The 13,609-nt window shown below is 29.3% G+C and overlaps 1 protein-coding gene across 8 annotated transcripts in view; it reads left to right on the plus strand.

Moving 5' to 3' along the window:
* LOC121114281 (3',5'-cyclic-AMP phosphodiesterase 4C) overlaps positions 1–13,609 on the plus strand; it is a 404,803-nt gene that overhangs the window by 117,104 nt on the left and 274,090 nt on the right. The gene's annotated exons all lie outside the window — the stretch shown is intronic.

Here is a 13,609-nt window from a genome sequence, read left to right on the forward strand (position 1 = left end):
CAAAAACATTACACATTATATTTGTGTGGTTTTTTTGTAACGTTACTTTAATTGGTCTGATGGATTAGGACAGATCAGGTATAATTTAACATAATTATGAAAAAATTACTCCATTTGACAAAGGAATTGTCTTTGAAGTCCATATACAATAAGTATAATTTCTTCTCTAAGAATAATCGTGACCCGAACCTTCTTGCATTGTGTTGAAGAGAAAAATTTCTCATTTTCCCTCCTACTTTTAAGAATAAATGTCATTAACCTATACAAAGATTAACAGGGATACCATATCCAACTAAAGTTGAAAAACTCTAAAACATGATGAGCTTTTAAAAGATAGTTAGTAGTTATCTACTTTATAGTGTTAGAAAGTTGAGCTAAAACTACAAATAAAATATTTGCTAATATTGAAAAAATGATTGAAAAACCACTTACCATATGCTAACGATTAAATAGCAAAGGTTATTTTCTTTTCTTTTTTATTAATACACTCGGCAATTTTATACAAACATGCACACCTAAGAATTGTCTTTGAGGTCCTAAATAAATAAAAAATATTATTTTTTCCAAGAGTTTCCTACACACATTGAATTCAATAAATTAAGATCTATAATTTAGATATTCCATATAGGTACGTCTATAGGTACGTCTCTCGATGATTTTCTTACACAACTAGAATCCCTCTTTTTTCACATTTGCAAAATATTCCATTCACCTAATTCACAATATATTTTTATAACATCCCATTAGTTTCCTTTTTCTAAGAGGGCCGACTACACGATTTTCACAACTATTTAATATTTACATACATAAATAGAATTTTCACATCAAGCATAATCAAAATCAGACAAATTATCAAATCTGTAATATAACATTTTTAGCTTTTTCAGCATATTTATATTACAATGGTAAAGGTACTCACAAAAAGCTTATAAAATATTAGTAAATTCATTAGAGCCCTGTATTTATATAGACAGTATGAAATAGTCGATGAAAATATTGTTAAATAGGAATATTCGTAAGGTTTTTTGATCTTTGAATTTTAAAAATATTTTAATATATTAAGTAACAAAAATTTTATGACTTATTAGGTTATTTAAAATTTTGAAATTGAATAGTTTTCTATATGGTCATTACAATTCTTAGTTCTGTAACGTTATACACTTTTTATTTGATATACAAATCCATGACTTGAGCAGTTTGACGTTTTTTGCCTCCAAAATTTCATGGAAATAGATGTGTTAATTATTATAAGTAATGGATAATTAAACAAAAGAAATACAAAATATACTACTTATGATATTCCAGCGTTGCAAACAGCGGATTGTCTCGTGGTAAAAGGGTTTATTTACAAATTTAAAATCTAATTTTAATGTAAATCATTCATTATTTAATTAAATATAAAAAAAAAATAGTCCACTAGATACTTAAAATGGCATTTTTTTTTTGTCAAATAACATTTTTGTATTTTAAAATATACAAAGATTTTAATGTCAAAATTCGAAAAGTATAAGAACTTTCCTAGTATGTGTTATAGGCTTAACCCTTAATGAATACATAGTCACCAATACAGTTTTTTTCAAAATTAGTATGTTCATAAAAAATTTAATCCGCTAAAATGCAACTCTTCATTTATCTTAATAATGCCTTGTTTATGTTATTTTCGTATATTTTCCAATATTCTGAGGTTAAGTGAATTTAATTAAGTGTTTTGCTTAAAAGTAATTCCTCTGTCTTTCCTTTTTATTTTCTATATATATGTATTTTTTCCAATATGAGGACTTTGGCGTAACCAACAAAATTATAATAGTGTAACTTTTATTTGATATAATACACGCAACCTCATTAAAAACCATTGGATACTAATTGATTTCCAATATTTGCAAAGAGTTATAAATATTATACTGCCACTATTAGTATTCTTTTTTATGTGGATAACATATTATATCTAATTGAAAGGACAAACATTTATTCCTTCTTTATTAAACAGAAATTTTCTTTACACAAACTTAAAAAAAACAAGAAAAACTATCCATATTTTCTTTAAATTTACATATCATCACCGTGCAACACTTTTTACAATATTCCTATTTTGTTTTTGTTGTGAAAATGGATTCGAATGTAATATCAATTTTTATTTTATGTAACCTCATCACCATTGATAATTGATTGAAAGAAATTCTAACATTTTCATGTCGATAATAACAAATTATATCTTGTTGAGACCCTAAATTAATACTGATACGATCAACTTTTTAAACAAATGCTACATTTTTTATCAATAATTTTAGCTCATCCAGGTATTTGCAACATTTTCATTTATCTTACAAGTACAATATTAATTAAATAATTTGAAAAATGATTACAAACCTAAATAGTGCAACTTTGAGCCTACGTCGAATGTGTCTAAATTTTATTTTTGGGATATCTTTTTAACCCAGTTCACTATCTGTGTTAAAAAATTACAAACAAAGGATTAAGAGTGTTTTAAAATATAAACTTATATTTTTCGATGTCCTATATTTAGTTAAGTATTTTGGGATATAAATAGGTATTTAAAATTGCAAAATTGATGAAATATAAAAAAAAATTTACCAAATTCTATTAACGTATTTATTATAACTTTTTTACTGTTAACCATATATATACATTTCATTTTTGGCGTTTATTTTTTTACATAAACAGGATGTTGATTAACTGAGGGTTTATTTATTTATATTAAAATGCCAATTTTTATCTATTTGATCAATAGTGAAGCTATAATTTAAGTTATTTTCTATATACATCAATGTTTAAAAACAATTTAGTAGACTTTATTATAACCATTAGAAAGTTATGTTTGAAGTCATATGTATTTTTATTCCGAATAAAACTTTATAGTAATCTATATGAAACTTCAACTTAAGTAAAACATTTTTTCCTATGTATTTAAAAGCTTATTATCACTTTTCCATCTCAAATATATAATGAATAAAATAATATAGTTAGGTTTATTGCATTTATACAAAATTCACTATTTTGTATTAATAGTATAGTATTTTTATCTTTTTGATAACTTTTCTATTACACAAAAACAATATTGAACAAGATTAAATAGAATGACAAATTTCTACATCAGAACATATGCAGGAACAATTTCATAAAAATGTTTAGACCAATTACGTAAAGGCTCTGTATTCAAATTTCATGGATGATTTGAAATATATTAACAGTATTAAGTATACAAAATGGGTTGAAAAGTACCAGATTTAAACAATAAAGCACGTTTTTTTCGTTCAAAATTGGTATTTTAATTCTTTTTTATGTTGCAGAGTTATTAACACACATTTCAAACCATTGTTAAGCTAGTATGTTATTTTTTTCCATCAATAAGAAGTTTAAAATTAAAACAAGAAATTATTTCTGATCCATTGTTTTGGAATTGCCAAGAGTAGGGTCACATTTAGAACAATAACTCACAAACTAAAGAACAGATTGTCATAAAATTTTGATACCTGCATTTGAAGGGTAGTCCTAAATGAAAATAAGGTGATTTAAAAAACATGCACCATCCATGTGTGAATCTTGGGACTTTTCATTCCATGTGTTGGTTTAGATCCTTTATTAGATTTGTGGTACTCACTTTGACTCTGAAGATATTACCCAAAGGTAATGAAATATGTAGAGGTAAGAAATTGGTAAATACCTTGATCCAATTTCCAACTATTAATAAAGAGAGATATAATAGAAAGACATACATATAGATAAGAGCTTAAAAGGAGAAGCAAATCATTATATTAATGAGTTCTTTAACCCGAAAAAGAATAATTTAAAAGAAGCTTCCCTCACAATGGCAAACCACCATCAAAAATAACTTCTTGTTTCTATTTATATCTTTCAAATAAGTATCATCAGGTTGTAAATATTTCCATTACTTCGAATCATATTTCCTTACTTTAAGTTTAGGAAGCAATCCTTTCAACGGATAAGGCATAATAATTTTAATAAAAATTGACAGTAATTTGTCGGACAATAGAAATGTAATCCAGATTCAATTTTGGCAAAAAATCATTCTTGTTTATTTTTGTGTGGGCAGCCAATATATTTTACTGATTCCCTCCTTCCAAATAAATGAAAAGTTCCATATATCCAATAATAGATAGTTCTAAAATTCATTTCCATAGTCCATAAGGCAAAAAAGTAAGAGCTGTTTCAACTTCGTTCCACAGCACCTATTGTAATCATTCATATTAGTTTTAAAGGCTTTCTATAAACTTATATCATGATGACTCCTTTTTATAATGGTAGATGTATTTAAAAAAAATTGCTTGCTATTACTGCTTTAAGAAATACATTTTTGGAAACTAAGCCTTTAATTGTGTTTTTCCAAAATTTATTTCACAAAAGTTTTTGTTGGCGAAAAAAAAATACTTGTAAAGTAAATATATAAAATATCATTGGCTTACTAATATAAGCCTAAGAAAATTTGTTCATGAAATGCAAGGACGCTGTAGTTCCAAAAAAAAAAAAAACATGCTCTAGCAAGAAGTATTAAAATTATTTAAATAATTTTTTTTGCTTACGAAGAAGTAATAATACAAAAAGGAGCTTTAACGTGTTTCATAATTTTCTCCTTCTTTTGTCATTCTTTTGAATAGACTGTTCTTCACAATAAATCTTTATTTTTTAATAGGAAGGCTTTTGTTGATCAACGTAATAGATATTGACATAATTTTTAAGACCACACCATATTCATGACAATGTTATCTTTATTGTATCTCTAAAGCTTTCATCCAAATAAAGAAACAAAAAGACACACAATCAGTTGTTAGTTAGCCAATTCTTCCCCACAATAGGAGAGTTTTTAATGTGGAATATAGAAAATAATTGTTTGTAGTATAACAAAGGATAGTTTGTGTGAGGCTTATCAACGTTTCTAACTCTGATAGAACTTAAAGGGAGATGCACATTTGTCAAGTGTCTCTACTTTTGATTTATTAAATTATTTATGTTTTAAAACAAAGGCTTTCAAGAACAAAATTACATATGTAAATATAAATATGACACATAAAATTTTGTTCCAATGAAATATCTTCTATTTTCTGAGTAATTTTCAATTTTTTTATCCAATTTTAATTTTTAATTTTCAAGAAGAAATGCCACAAAAAGTTGCATATTAGACATAAAATTTACCTGGCAAATATAATATTTTTACTTTCCCGAAAATTTTATTGTAAAATTTTTGCAAAAATGATCCAGTTATTGAAGGTTATTCTTTCGACGACATTATTCTCCATAACTTTTTTCTTTTTGCAAGCATGAAAAAATCTTGGAAGGTTTGTATTTTTCTTTACAATTCTAATACGTCCTATTTATTACATTTTTTTTCAAAATTAGTGCAATTTTTTTTTTTTCCTTTTTTTTGTGTGAATTTCGATTTGGGAATTTTTTGACAAAATTTAAAGATGGTCTTATCATCCCGACAATTTTTTTGATACATAAGTGTTGGCATCATATTTGAATTCCATAAAACTTTTTTTTTTGAATACATAATAACACGGAAGGGGTCTAACATAAGAAGAAATAATATTGACCATTATTAATGTGATTTCCAATGCCCTCCTTGGCCCAAGCCACGCCAGGTGATTCTTTGCTGTGAAATCCATAAATTTATAACCCCAGATTAGTTCCAAATAATGAAGAGCAAATCATATAAGACAAGTGGCAAAGAGATAACAACGTTATTATTTCATGTCAAAATTTAGTAGATGATTAGTAAACCTTTTTACCCTATCGATAAAGAGAGTCTCATGGATTACTTTATATATAGCTTACGATGCAAACTATATAAGTAGACGCTTTTAATTGAATAAACAAGTTGAATTCTGCAAAGAGAAGACAAAAATAGCGGACATTATGCGGGAAAATAATAAAAATAACATTTACCGTTAGATACTGCAGACAGAAAAGTTTTCTCATAGCCAAATATACTTCCTCTTCCTAACCGGAACTTTTATCATTTTGTTTTATGTCTATTGACCATATGTCAAACATTATAGACAGGTTACAATTACATGTAACAGTTTTTTAAAATTATTAATATACATGCCCAGGTAAATCCGGTTGTAACTAATAAATCCATAAATATCTTAAGGACGCTCTTATTTATAATATCAATGATTACCCTCATCCCAACTGTTGTATCTGTACAATATCTTTGACAAGGGCAGCTTCCTCTGGGATACAGATATTGATGAAATTCTAATGTATGGTATCAACTTGCAAGATATTAATGTTCTTATTAGTTATCCCAACCTATTTAGAACATTTAAACGTATTAGTGAGCAAGGAACAGAATAGTCTTTTTAATCTCTGTCCATGGCTCACTTTTTTAATACAATGATGTATTTTATTTTCCTTTCAACTTTTTTCATTCATTTCATAAGTGGACTCTTGTATGATTTAAAGCAACTGATTCTATGTATTATGCACTTCAAAAAGGTGCTTCATAATATTGGATTTTTATATAAATTTATATCAATCAAGTGCCTTTGCTTAGAATTCCATTCATTTCATATTCTGCCATTGATAATTATTTAGATAAAATTATCAATTTAACGTATAGCATAAAAAATAATTATTCTCTAAATAATAATTAACAGTTGGCAACAAGAAAAATAAAGAAGTTTAGTAACCCTATTTTTTTTAACTTTTCCTTTCCCTTCTGACATTCGAGTTCCACTTCTCTGAATAAGTCAAAGGAAGAGAAAATGAGCGTCTACGAGAGTCATAAAAGTAATTGGACATATAATTAATATCGGACTATTAACGAAAGCTCTGATTTTTGATGGATATTTTATAAATACTATTTAGGATATTTAAAGTGAAGCCTTTCATATACTGCTTTTCAGAATACATGCTAGATTATAAAAAGTGGCACATATACAGTACCACGCATTTGTAATAAGGCTATTGTTTCTCTAGATAATCCCTTTTTCAGAGTCTTTGTACGATTATGTCCATATATTTGTATGTATGTAACAAATCGATATTACTTCTCGTATTGGCTAGTACACACAAAATTAATGTTCATTGTAACATAAGTAGCCTACATAGTGGATAAATGAGAATAATTTTCATAGTAAAAATAACATAAAATGGTACTTTACTTTAAAAAAGAAGCCAAAAATGATGTGGTCACCCTGACAATTTGAACAAAGTTAAAAAAAACTGCTTGGTTGTCATTATGTGCATTTCATCATCTGCGAGCAGAGATGCATGTGATGAAGGAAATAAACACACATTCAACTCCGTATTTAACAATGTTATATGTAAAAATTATTCAATTGTTGATCCTTAATACTACTCCGAGTACAACAAGGGCTTAAACTTATAAATCACCAACACATACAAGAATACAGGAGAGATGGCGCAACAAATATTAAAAAATGTTAAGAAAATAAGATAAATATATTTTATATAATTAGATATATTATACTACAGCAACAGGTTACGGGAATTCGATTAGAGACCACAAAATAACTATCCTGATATCCAAAGGCTAAGAATACTGAAATTTTACCATCCCTAGCCAACAGGCAACCTAAAAATACAAAATATTTATTAACTGGCTCAGGATGAGATTTTACAAAACTGTTCTTCGGTGTGTTCTACGCACAACCAGGATCCCACTCACTCTCCTCCTCTCTCACTATCTCTCTTGACTCTTCCCTAAAAAATAATATACTTTTTTCTAATTTGTCTGAAGAATCATTTTTTTTGTCCTGTGTTAATAATGGTTATAAAAGAAAGGGGTTTTTGGTTAAATCTATTACTTTTATATTGAAAAAATATGATACCAAAACCCCAAAGAGTATCTTTCCGATGGGCTACTAGGGATTTCGAAATTTTGGAAACAGAATAAATCATTAAGATGGGGGTTTCTAATTGAATTACTTCATATTATGCTCTTGAGCTCGTTCTTCGAAAGTTTTATATAAAATAATGCCAAAATTGCAAACCTATAGTAATTATTTTTTTAGTATCATCAATTCCATTCCTTCCTTATTTTGTAATTCCACGTTTTGTTCTACAACAACATAGTAAATAATTCATATCAAAGTCTACTCATTAATATTCTAAGAAAAGAGTTTATATTTGAGCTGCACCCACGAATAACAATTATTAATTTTTATTTTGTCCTTCATAAAAATTTTAACATTAACTATTTTTACAACACTTATAAATATTTTTAGAAGAAAAAAATCCCCACAAATCTATCAATAGTTAATAAATTATTTTCATATTGCAAAACTGTTCTTTGTTAATCATAGAAAATTTTTCATGGAGCAAAGTCAAGCTGAAATAATTTAATTTTAGAGTACCTAAAACGGAAAAGAGTCGTAGAAAATTTTGAGATAAGTTGAAAGGACTCAGACTCGACGATGCTCCGTATGAAACATGGTATAATTTCAAATCCGTAGAGATATTTAATTGTGCATTAGATATTGAAGAGATTTATGGAGTAGATGACACCCTTTTGCAGAGCTGGATTGATTGTAGTCCTTCTTGGGAAATATAGTTAAAGGAATTGATATAAATTTAAAGAATGGTGTTAAATCTTTATAGATAAATGCCTGAGTTTTTTTCCTTTTATTTTTTTTTGCATTAAAAATATTTTAGGCTCTTTTTTTTCTGCACCAAAACAATATAAACCAGTTTACATTTTCATATTTGTAGAACAATTCAATGAGAGATTTCTTTATATCAAATTTTGTTCTGACTTATCATTCTATTTTATTACACAAATAACAATAAAGTGAGATTTGAAAACAAGTGTTCTTATACATATTGCTTTGTGTTTCTAAAAGGACCTAATCATCGGCTAATAGATTTATAATTGAAAGAATAGATTCATATATGAAGGAAACTGCTGACAAAAGAATGAATTGTCCATTTAAGTTTTAACTTCCTAAATACATTACTTTAAGGTCCAAGTCCAGTCTTCAAAACATGGACTTGAGTCCAAATCGAGTTTCAAATACTCACATCTGCTATTCTCTGCAATGCAAAGTTACAAGGAAAGCTAAAAGTCTTTAATCTGATCAGTAGGGAGAGAAAAAATGACTAAATTGCATTGATCGTGAATATATATAAAAAGTATATGTTAGTAATAGCTAAATACGAATGCTTACAAAGCTTAAGGGATTTTACACTAGATATTTCGTTTTCAATTTCTGTCCTTTTTTGCGACAGACGTAATATCTTGTCTTAAAAATTAAATTATATAAAATATAGTTTTTGCGAGCTTGAGCTGGGATTAAAGTGCTCCAAAAGATAAATAGTTCCATAGAATTCTAGACACCACAAAGAATCATGAATATTTTTTATTATCTTATAAGGGGAATGGAAATAGAGTGATTGGTGAAAAAAAGCAGGGTAGGGGTAATTTTTTACTCCATTTTAACACGAAGGGAAATGTAAAAAAAAATAACAAGCTAAGCACCATGCGTGATTATATCGTGAGTTCAAAAATTCAAGTCTAGCTGCTATAGAATGAATTGAAAATAATGAGTCCTCAAAAAGTCAAGTTGACAAATTAGAATAGGCTGAGACTATAAAGCGAAAGGGAGTTCATGCACTTCAAAGAATTTTTGATCAACTTGAATCATTGATCTCGATGGCTTTGAGTGGCATGAACTAAAGGGATTCATGAATTGTTTGAAAAATTGATATTTCCATGGAGAATGGCCAATTTTCTGAGGCAAGATTCATGGTTCTTTGATTTACAATACTTCTCCTCTCGTAGCAGAGGGATTACTCTCTCCTCTCGAAAAATTGATATATTGACAGATGATATGTAATCTCTCAGGAATCAGACCTGCTATATTTATTTATATTATCTCAGGTGCAGTTTTTTTAACAAAACAATAAATGTTAAATTTTATAGCTTTTTTTCCGAAGAAATAAACATGTTTATAAAAAACTCATCAATACGTTAAGTGGTTAATTATTTCTCGTTATTTTGACAATTACTATATTTTTATGACATTGTCTCAGGCGTGGATTCAACACTCATCGTCATTTAGACAATATTCCAATCTCTAGAAATAAGAATTGGTTGATTTAATGTAAAGTTTACCTTCTTTCTAAAATTATTTGACTTGGATTGATCATAGTTTGAAAATTATTCTATAAGAGTAACTTTAAAAGATTACCATGTTTGTTTTTTTATATAGATATTTTACCATCTCAAGGATGGACAATTTTTAAGTTTTATTTATCTAATCAAAGTCATATTACAATATTTCCATGTATATACATTACATATTTTTTGACTATAAATAGATGTATGAAGATTACAAGATTACACAGATGATAGTCTTACATTTTCTTGCATGGTTTTTGAAAATATTACATAGAAAGAGATGTCCTTCATTAGAATACTCAATTATATATAAAATATTATTATATTGAGAAGTATAATAATATACTGGGTGCAAACTATAAAATAGCTATCTCATAGTATTTAAAATCCGGGATAAGTGGGCTCGTACTAAAAGGAATGGTCCTAAGACCTGACTTTTTAGTACTTCCAACCTGTTCTTAATACTCAGTTAGCCAATATATCGGATATATTTGTCGGTAGACTGTCGGACAAAGAATATATAATTTTGATAACCCCTGTGAAAGAGTAAACTAGCTCCAGGGCACCTGATTAGTGATTATTCATGCTTTGATTGTTAAAAATATATGAAACATTCTAGAATTATACGTAAACTCTATAAGTTTTAATTTTTCGCTCAGTATAGATATTATACACTAAAAAGATAATACCTTGGATATTATTATTATATTATCCGATGAAGGAAAATAAAGTATTTTTACAAAAAAAGATTTTTATTAAAGATTAAAGAAGAGACAAATGCATTTGAAATGAATTTTTGAATAAATGCATTTGTAATGTATACATATTTTCATTCAAACAATGTCATGGGCTTAATAGACTAATAATACCTTATTATACATCAATAGTGCACTGTCTTATTTTCAGAAATATACTTTTCCCCTCTTACATGAATAACTTTTATGGTGAAAACGATCAAATAATATTTCCTTGGTAAAGTTTGAGGACTTTTAGTTTTTTTTAGTATTTTGTTCATACGATAAATTTTTTGGTAGTGAATATTCAATTATTGGAACCTTTAAATATTAAGGAAATTATATTATAACGAATATATTGGAATAGGAGGAGAGGCCAAATTTGAAGTATATATAAAAACAACTTAACTTGTTTCTTCAGAACAAGAATTACACAACATGGGTCCTGTTTCCTACTCATTTGCAATGTTAATCAAATTTGGGCGCGTAAGTGAATATAATATACTCATTTCAAATTAAAAGTCCACTCGACTTGAACATGGACTATATTAGAGGGAGACTTACTTCTCTATTTACAGTTGATAGGGTGAACAAGAAATTAGTTGGTATGAATTCAAATTACAAAAGAGTAAGGAGAACATGTACAGGGATCGGGGATCAAATTGTCGCCTACTTTAAACCTTGATAACTTGAAGACGACCTTATCAAATAAAAAACCGGTTGCTAAATAGGAAAACTATTCTTGTCAGCTGACGATACATAGTTCAATTAGCATCGTGCCGTCATCATATGAGGAGATAAAGATTTATAAGTGGAACGAGGAGCTTTCGAGGTTCGCCGTAGTTATGGCATTGGTTAATAATGGAGGTGAAATCTCCAATTCAACGATTACTTCAGCCTTAGGAGTGAATTTACGGACTGTTCAGCGTATCTGTAAGAAGCTAGAGGGCACCTGGGATGTTGATGCCACCATAAAGAGGGCGCCCAAGGAGGAGGGCGCCGACAGGAAGGTTAGGGACACCGACTTTGTCGAAAAGGTAAAGAAGATGGTTGAGGATGACCCTACCAGGTCCATGAAGGCCATGGCGAGGGATCTGGGCTGCCTTGAGAAAACAATAAGGGACTGTGTATCTGAGGATTTAAGTTGCAGGAGCTACAAGATGCAGGTGGGCCAGATTTGACCCAGATGTCAACAAAATTGATCGAGCACCCAAAGCAGCCCAGGATGCTGTGGTTTTTTTCTGATGAAAAGAATTTCTGTCAAGATCAGAAGGTCAACAAGCAGAACAACAGGTGGATAGCCACCTGCACCAGCCATGTGTGGAAGGTAATGAAGACCAAGTTCCCTGCAACGGTGGTGGTGTTCGGGGTGGTCAGCAGTGAAGGTCATGTTATGCCTCCCCACATGTTTGAAACGGGTCTAAAGGTTAATACAGAGATCTACCTGGATGTTATGGAGAAGGTGGTTCTGTCTTAGATCCAAGGGGTGGCCAGAGACAGGCCCTGGGTGTTGCAATAGGACTCTGCACCCAGCCATGTGTCCAAAATCTCCATGCAGTGGTTAACGGAGAACTGTTATGACGTCGTAATCAAGGATTTGTGGCCTCCTAGCTCTCCCGACCTTAATCCTTTGGACTATTTTGTCTGGAGCTATGTCGAGAGACATACCAACAGACATCCCCATAGCACCAAGGCCAGTCTGATGGACTCCATCAAGGAGGTATTCGCAACATGGACAATGAGATGGTCAGAAGAGCCTGCGGCCGGTTCAGAGGCCGTATTGAGGCCGTTATTGATGCCAACGGCGATTATATCGAATGAATGGCTACCCTATACCTATATGCTCGTCACAGTTATGATTTTCAATAAAAAAGTTAAAAATGTATATTTTGTGTTGTTTTTTGAAGAAAAATATTTTGGCGACAATTTGATCCCAGCTCCTGCAGTAGGCATTTTAGCTTGTTGCCTATGAAATCCAATAAGTCGAACAAAAATTATCAAACCAAAAATAATTAACCACTACCTTGCAAAATTAATTATGCTTTGTAATTTGCATTTATATTTCAAATTTTCTTCTTGTCCGATTAAACTGTAAATTAAGTAGTAAGTCCTTCTTGAGTATCGTCCCAGACTTAGATAATAAATAAAACAGAAAAATAATTATATAATTTTGTGCAGACAAATACTAATTTATCTACGGACCGGTATTAAAATGTCTTTACCATAAGAAGTTGTTTTTCATTGGGATAAAAGGCCTGAAAAAAAGGCAATTTTGAGCAAAAAATATAATTTTTTTCTTAACTATCATGGCTGGTATCACCCTAAAAAAAAGGCTGAGAAGCCTCAAACTATGACTGAATTAACCCAAAAGCGAGACAGTCTAATGCACATGTATGTATATTGTACATTAATACACGACAAAAGCATTCATAATGATTAACTTTGTGTTACTGCATAACCGAGTATACCTAAATATATATGTATTCAAGTTGCATCCATCTCCTGAAAAGTGACTTTGCATCTTCTCAAACGAGTAGAGAAATTCAATTAGTATGCATTGGCTGTAGTAACCACATTTTGTATATTAATAAAGTAATGTAAGTCAGTATGTAATCCGTATATACATTTTTGATATTAAAAATAACAATGCAGTGATATTAATGAAATCTTGCAGGGATTTTCCATGTAGCATCGAGTGTGCGGTAGTATAACAAAAGAAAGAAGTTACATAGAGTTAAAAAAATTAATAAGC

This window comes from Lepeophtheirus salmonis, chromosome 3 (genome assembly GCF_016086655.4).
Source record: "Lepeophtheirus salmonis chromosome 3, UVic_Lsal_1.4, whole genome shotgun sequence".
Classification (NCBI taxonomy): Eukaryota; Metazoa; Arthropoda; class Copepoda; order Siphonostomatoida; family Caligidae; genus Lepeophtheirus; species Lepeophtheirus salmonis.